Source organism: Oncorhynchus keta, chromosome 15 (assembly GCF_023373465.1).
Source record: "Oncorhynchus keta strain PuntledgeMale-10-30-2019 chromosome 15, Oket_V2, whole genome shotgun sequence".
Lineage (NCBI taxonomy): Eukaryota > Metazoa > Chordata > Actinopteri > Salmoniformes > Salmonidae > Oncorhynchus > Oncorhynchus keta.
Genome location: NC_068435.1, coordinates 31,579,646 through 31,587,951, shown reverse-complemented (window position 1 = coordinate 31,587,951; position 8,306 = coordinate 31,579,646). Strand labels below are relative to the sequence as shown.

Genomic DNA, 8,306 nt, shown 5'->3' with positions numbered 1-8,306 from the left:
ACAAGCATAAGCTTCCCATTAGCCACCACTACATTGGCAAGGACCCGATGTTCAAATGGCTGGGCAGGGTTTTTCATTCCAAGGCCGTTTGTCAGAGTGTAACAGCAGAACAGAGCACTGTAAAGCAAATCAATGCAACATGTTGCTGCCTCACTAACTTGTCTGTTTCCAATAGACACTCTGTCTTGTAACTCGTATTCAGTGACCTGGGAGATGTTTTCATGTCTTCGGTAACTAACTACACCCTGCTACTGATTTGAATACAAGACTCCACTGGCAAGCAAGGTCTTGAGCGACACTGTACTGCAATATATGTATCTATGGACAGTACGGTCATGTCTCCTTTAACTCTGCATCTTTTCTGTAAGTTCAATCATGATAATGGCCTGCCTGCCTCTCTGCCTGTCTGCCTGACTGCCTGCTGGTAGTCCCCTCCAGGGGAATGCTTCAGTCTGGTTCTGATTAGCAGCTGGATGCTAGTGACAGAGCTCAGTCTGTTGCCTGCCTGGGAGACAGCTGTGTGTGTGTGTGTGTGTGTGTGGGGGGGTAAATATAAGACACATAATGCCAGGACGGAACCATATATCTTTACTAGGTACACCTATAATAATAGGCAGCAGCAGCAACAACAACAAACATAAACAACATTACAGTACATACATTTCTTTCATGCCAATGTGAAGTGGGACCATAACGATAGCAGTGATAACAATGATTGCTTTGTTTTATATGATATCAAATGTTGAAGCGTGATTTAATAATTTGATCAAAATGTACATCAAATGACACAATATAATCCACCTGCAAGGCGAACAGGCAGAACGATTCAACATGTTCAACACTGCAAATGGTGTGAGAGGGTGTGGAAGTAATTTAAGAAAAACAAACTGTAACTTGTCTGTAAAATACTTCCCTGGATGGTTTGATTCGCTTCGTTAATTTGGAAGGAAATCCATTGGCTAATTGATTGGTCCATATTTTGTAGCAATGCCGCTGATTGGTTTATTCGTTGGCTGATTGCTATTTATGTTAGGGCTTGATAAGCTTCCTGCCTGGGGTGATCCAGTCAGGGAATCAAAACTCTCAGAGAAGAATCAGAACTAGAGTCTATCAACAGCAATTCACTGAGTCATATGTATATAGAATCAAACCATCTCATTGTAAATAGCAGCGATTCAGTGAGTCATTTTACTGTTTTCATCTCTCTTTCTCTCTCAATCTCTCTCTCTCTTTCTCCAAATGATAGCATCTAACAGAGCAGAGATTCAGATTTGCCCGATTATTGGCAAAATATTTGATTGTTTAAAAGACTGATTTGTGGCAAAAGATCAGAATTGGCAAATGCGGCCAATAACAGAGATTCAGTGAACGATTTACCGCACATACTGTAGAATCAGATTGTCTTACAGAGCAGCAATTCAGTCAGTGATTCAGTGAGTCATTGTCTTGCAAGGAAGCAGTCTCTGGCCAAGGACTCTTACTAAACGTCTATATTTGACAACAGTTGTCAGTAGTTGTTGTTTTCAATGATCATGTCTACGTCGACCGTATTGGGCAAGAAGGCGAGATCCAACATGCATTCACACTGGGTCAGATACAAGGAGCATCCCAGGGAGATGATCTGATTTATCCGACATGATTTACAATTCTAAAATGTGTTTTGCACGTTGTCTTTTTTGTTTATCACTCAAACTATCAGACACATGTGCTTGCCACATTTACTTGAAACACGATCTCCAATTGCAGATACATTTGAACTGAGATATAAGTTGGATATGAGATCGAGTCTCAATACAGTGAGATTCTCTTGTGTTCATGTTTTGCTGCGAGTCAGAAGTGCAGGTTATGTTGGAGGATTTTCCTTCTACTCAGCGGTTCTCTTCACGTCAGCTGCAGTATTGTTCAGCTCCGTTTCACAGATCCCTCTCACGAATGCTTATGGGGCGAGAAATGCTTTTAATGTGGAACGGCTCCGTGCTATTTTTAACCATGCTGAAATGTTGAGTAAACAGCTTTGAGTCAAAAGTCGAAGGAGCTATTTTCTTTTTTTCGGTCTGCATCTCTCTCTCTCTCTGACTTTCTCTGTCTCTGTCTCTCTCTCTGTTTCTCTCTGTCTTTCTCTGTCTCTCTCGCTGCCTCCCTCGCTACCTGTCTCACTGCCTCCCTCGCTGTCTCTGCCACTGTCTCTGTCTCTGTCTCTCTCCAACTTTAGTTGTTTAGTTTGGGCTACCTACGGTTTAGAATGTGCGTCAGAGCCTTTAGTTGGAACACTGTTTCTAAAGGTTGTAAGCTGCTAACTCTGCATGAAACAAGAGCCAACCAGCCTAAAGGTCATTCCAACAACACACTGCTTTTCCATACATCCCTTCATATTCTCAGTGGGAAACGGACTGAACCCCAGGAGAGAAGACGAAATGATCAGACATTGTGTCATTGTACCATGTATTGTGCTGCTACCATGTTGTGTTGCTAACATGTTGTTGTCATGTTGTGTTGCTACCACGCTGTGTTGCCATGTGTTGCTGACTTTCTATGCTGTTGTCTTAGGTCTCTCTTTATGTAGTGTTGTGTTGTCTCTCTTGTCGTCATGTGTGTTTTCTCCTATATTTGTGTTGTATTATTTTTTTTACATTTAAATCCCAGGCCCCGTCTCCGCAGGAGGCCTTTTGCGTTTTGGTAGGCCATCATTGTAAATAAGAATTTGTTCTTAAACTGACTTGCCTAGTTAAGTAAAGGTTAAATAAATCAAAATGAATCTCAAAGGAGTCATAGCAGTACACTCCTGCACAGACAGGTGGCAGCAGATAGCCATAAGGCAAGAGAACAGTGATGTCCCCAGACTAGTCCATAGTCATAGAGTTAATGTCAACGGGTTGTTAGTGGCTCTTTTATTCCATGCCACTTCTGTCTGACTGTCACTTCTCAGATTTGTGCAGACTTCACAACGCAGAATACCAAGTCACGACAGGAGAGATGGAGAGAGACTGGGAGCATGAGAGAAGCTGCAAGTCTAAAACGAATGGGAGGACACCAGGATAGTAAGGTTGACGGGGGTGGGCATCTATTACGTCAAAGGAAAGGCAGGACGTGCTGCACAGGTAAGGAAACCTGTGTCTTTCTGTGAGAGAAAGGAAGTGTACTGGCTGAGTGTGTTGGAGGTATAGTCCAATAACGTTTGATTTAGGTAGAGTGGGAAGTGGTGTGAGAAGATTGGGTGAGTCAGGAACAGGAAGAGTGAAATTTGACTCACCCTTATTGTTAGATTATGCAGAGTGAAGGTAGATCATCATTCACGATCGTTAGAGAGTGCAAGGGAGGTATGGAATGGAGCGAGTGAGGTAGTGATGACAGGAAATTAAGACTCTCTCTCCCTCTCCCTCTCTCTCTCTCTCTCTCTCTCTCTCTCTCTCTCTCTCTCTCTCTCTCTCTCTCTCTCTCTCTCTCTCGGAATGTTTTGTCAGGATTCCTCATCAGTTGATGTCAGCGTTTCGGCACAGGGGAGTGATTTAAGAGGGCACGGCGTTCTTGCCGTGCACCCACCCCTCCGAGGCTGTTCCAGTCTGCCAGTCCCGCTACGCTCTGCACTGCAATGTAAAAACAAACAAAACACCCTGGGCCTTTTTAATTATCTCCGGGGCACAGTCTGACAGCTCAGAGCTGAGGAGATAACCAGCTAAAGCGGAGTAACCAGCTATTACACTAAATATTTGGGTGCGTTGCACAGCTGAGGCCATGAGTGAGAGTGTGGGAAATATCGACTGGTGGAAAGTTGGAAAACAATTCAAACCCCAACTGGCATGATGGTATTAACAGCTTATCGTTAATGTCACTCAGTAGTTAAGATTTGAGTTGACTGTAGAGTTTACACAATGGAATGGAACTTTCGGGTTGGCTTTACTCGCTCAATGTTCTAGGGTTCTAGCCAATGGTTTGTTGTCAGGTGAGATGTTTTTGACATGGTTAGGAGACAGGGTTTTGCTGGCGCCATTCTTATTATTTATGGCAGGAGGGTGGGTAACGTTGTGGGTGGGTTACATGTTGGTAAGGGGATGTTATTTGAAGGTCGTGACCTTTCCTTATTACCAATTTACAAACCAGCCCAGTGTTGTAAATTGCTTTATTGTGCCACAGAGCGTGGGCACCACTCACCCGCGCAGGGCCACTTTGAAACCATGTTGATGTTGACCTATGGGGTCACTGGGGTACAAGACTATTTTAGTAAATCAAAACTAATCATAAGAACTATTTAGTAAACTGAAATAAACTAATTAACAAACCCGCTTGAAAAATGAAAACTCCAAAATAAAATAAAATTAAACCCTAATGAAATATGTTCAGTTTTCAATGGAATGGGGTTTACAATGGAATGGCGTTTTCAATGGAATGGAGTTTACAATGGAATGGACTTTTCAATGGAGTTTTCAAGCTACTGAATCTGAAATCATAATATAATATTGTGTGTGTACATTGTACAATCAATTAGAGAGAGAGCCTCATATCACATTTATTTGAATATATCCACTATACACATAAATCACAGCAAATTGGTTCCTGTTTCAGCCATGTCTTTGGTAACATTTGCTTGGTCAAACAAAAATCCTAATGAATGAATGAGAATAGAGCCGACGGCTGCAGGATGAAGTTGCTGAAACTTGCAGTCGACAGCAAGCAAAACTTCATAACGTTTGATCCCATGTTTTTTGTAAAGTTCATGCGGTTTCATGTAGGTGCAAGTCAGACTATTTGTATTCCCAGAATGCAGCACACTTTGAAAGGTGGTGAAGTGATCCGATTAAGGTGAGCACAATGCAATACTTTGCTCTCACATAGTCACGCAGAGTAGTAGCGCGAAGCGCACCCATGCACATGGGCAGATACTCTGTACGACTGTGTGAGAGCAAAGTCTTGCATCGTGCTCATCTCAATGGGCGCGTTTTGAGCCGGTCACTTTGGTCAAATTGGTGACCGTTGTTGGTCACTGCCTTTCAAAGTGTGTTGCGTTGAACATGGTTGATACAGGACCAAAACAGCAGAAAAGTTTAGCCTCGTGCTTCAACGCTCCTGGTTGTTGCTGAAATTAACCCACTACTACGGTTTACTTTGTGCATCCACATCATCTTACTAGCCCCGTTTATACCTGGTTCTAACATGCGTCCTTTGTCCTGATCTTGTCCATATTCTGATTTGTGTCCACATTTTTTAGACAGTTGTAGATTATTGAGAGAAGGATTGTGATCAGACGTTCCTGACCACCGCCACATTGATCTGGACAGTTAAATCATCCTTATCCCGCCTTCTAAAGTCATTGAAAGGGGGCACCATTGACTTATGATGTCAATATGTGTCTTAAATAAATAAATAAATATTATTTTGAAAGAATTTGCATACATGGAGGGACCAGGAAATCTGGTACCAATGCGGACACAGTGGAACGATAAGAGACTCATTTTAATACCATGTGTAGATGCATATCTGAAAATGTGGGCACAATCAGAAGAAAGGATGAGTGTTTCTCCTTTCAGGAGAAAGGAGGAATGTTAGCGCCGGGTATAAACTGAAACTATAAAACATAAACAAAAAAACAAAAAACAAGCTAGTAGTGGATCTGAAAACTAATTGAATCTAAACTGAGTTTCAAATCCAAATCCTAGAAGGAATATGTTGAGTAAACAGCCTTGAGTAAAATGTAAAAATAAATAAATAAATATGAAAACACAAAACTATAATAACCTTGCTCTTCCAAGGATCCGTGGTGATTTTCTATTGACATAAACAAGTCATTTGAGCCCTGAGACTCTTTTTCATCATCACTGCTTCTACCAATGCTGCCTACGGCCGTCTGTGAAAATACACAGGCAATGTAAATCAACTGTAGAAAGATTTGATTAAGTGATGTCAAAGAAAGCCGGACTGAGTTTTGAAATAGTCACCCTGTTTGCCTTTAATATACTCAGTAGTTGTTGATACTTTTTTGGATTGTTGATCTCCTTGGCAATATCCAAATATGCTGAAAAGAAGTGTATTCAGTGCAGTTAGTTCTGCGGAGAATGGTCTGATTCCAAAAGTGAGACTGATAGAGATCCTACTCCAGCAACAAGGGTTGGCTTTTGATGATAAATGAATCAGAATTGTTTGTCATCGGATCCATGTAATCTATATAATCCTGTGGTATTACATGTTGGCAGTGAAGCTTAGAGGTTTTACGCCACAGACAGTCCTGCCCTGGCTTCAAAGAGAGCCGAACCAAGGTGGGTGGACAGCAATTCTACGACAGAGTGTTGATATTGAACATCGGTGGGATAATTCCTTGCCAACGTATGTGTGAACTATGTATTGCTCCCTCCGCTGATAACGTGGTCACATTCCATCAATACAAGTGTGTTATCCAAAGCTTACACCCAAGTGACTGTAAAGTAGGCTCACACATATTCAGTCCCCATGCTTTGGAGACTTGTACCCACAAAACGTGCTGACTTTTCTCCGTGATAGCATGCAGTGACATGTCATGCTAGTGACACGTTATTTCTTGCCTTTTTGCTATGTTGAATAATCATCCACTTTCGTCAAAAGTCTCGAGTGATTTTCATGTTTTGTTTTCTAATTGGTTGAGAAACATGAAATAGGGGGATATCTCTCCCTGGAAGGATTGCAATACTGTTGTCTTAAACATTTAGAATGGTTGTTTCCACTGGGTTTTAACAATGACCAGCCCTTACTGAGAAACACCCCAGTATGTGACCACCTACAATCACCATTTCCTTTCACCGAATGACTTATCTGCCTGATAGTTTAATTCTGTTCTGTATCCTGATCGTGACCCCCAGATGGTTGCTTATGTGTATAAAAGTCATTATTTACAGTGTGAGGGTCTGACAGTGTGAGGGTCTGACTGTGTGAGGGTCTGACTGTGTGAGGGCCATATCTGACAATGCGGCAGTAAGCGAGTGAGGGGCCTGGTGTTTATTTTATGCCGGCTAAATGACGGGTTCAGGACTACAGCTTCCTCTTCTCTTTAAACATAATTACAGGGGGATTCCTCGCTTAAACACCGTTTGATAGTTCTGCTGAACTCTGCTGTGTTTTATGTGACACTGTTTTCACGACGGAGTAAAATACAGAGTCACTGAAATTCATAGTATAATAATTTGTTTTTGACTAGTTGTGACTCAAAGATTATATTGTATAATAGATACTGTTATAAAGTTAAAGTTCAACAGACATTACCCTGCTCCCATACCGTAATCACCACAATTAAGTAATTTGAATAATCAAACAGAATTAATAACATTAATTATTGATTGTTATATTAATAGTTACATATTTTAACACATATTGACATATACATCTACAGTTCTTTCAAAGATTTCACAGAATACAAAGCTGGACTTAATATCTCTCTCATAGCCGCTTGCTCCCATGGAGAGTGCCTGAAATGCAGCGAGGGTGAGGCGGGCCAGCCGGTGTACTGTAGCAGTGTGGACCTCCAAGGTTGTAGCAACATACCTTCCCCATGGTGGGTCCTGGGTCTCAGGCAACTATTACAGGCCAATAGACTCTACCTGGGGAATACCTCTGTCTCTGTCTCTGTCTCTGTCGCTGTCTGTCTGTCTCTCTCTCTCTCTTGCATGCTGTTTACCCCAACGCTGTCAAACTCAGAACCGGACCAGTCCAGAACCAAGTACTCACTGAGGGGGTGTACATCTCCTTCAACACCACTGCTACATCATGTCCTTGTTTGGACGGAGTTTTGTTCTAGCTTTTGGCTTCACTTTAGCTTGTATTATTTCTTACAACATAATATTGTCAACATTACTAAAAACATAAGTAGATTTTATGTGAACTACTCTGTTATAAATTACATTGTTGCAACTTGGAAATAGTTATACATTTTCACAACTTTATGCTCGATTGTGAGATACTGTATGTAAGTGCATCATTTAATTTGATGAAAATAAATATAGTAAATTGATAATACTCTAAGGGTGATGTATCATGTTGAAGATGCAACAGTAAACATAAATTATTTTCTGTCTGTTGAAAGTATTGTTAATGGAAGGCTAATTTATTTCTGATTGTAAAGTGTCAATGTAATTTAGCTCTATTTTATTGAGGTAATAATAACAAGCTACGTAGATAGGTAGACAACGTGGATAGGTAGATCGATAGAAAATGTCCGTTTTAGTCTCAATTTGTTATTAAATGAATAACATGTCTCTCTTTGAGCTATCCTACAGTATGGTTTTAAAAACGTACTGTCTGTTTGCTCATTCCACCCAATGATCGTAATAAGAAGAGGTGCTGCAGCA

General features: G+C 41.2%; 1 long non-coding RNA gene across 1 annotated transcript; it reads left to right on the top strand.

Moving 5' to 3' along the window:
- Nucleotides 1–1,068: 1,068 nt before the first annotated feature.
- On the top strand, nucleotides 1,069–7,972 carry LOC118394777 (uncharacterized). Its single transcript, XR_004827814.2, has 3 exons — nucleotides 1,069–1,178; nucleotides 2,927–3,098; nucleotides 3,462–7,972. It is a non-coding gene; the product is annotated as an uncharacterized LOC118394777 (long non-coding RNA).
- Nucleotides 7,973–8,306: the final 334 nt, after the last annotated feature.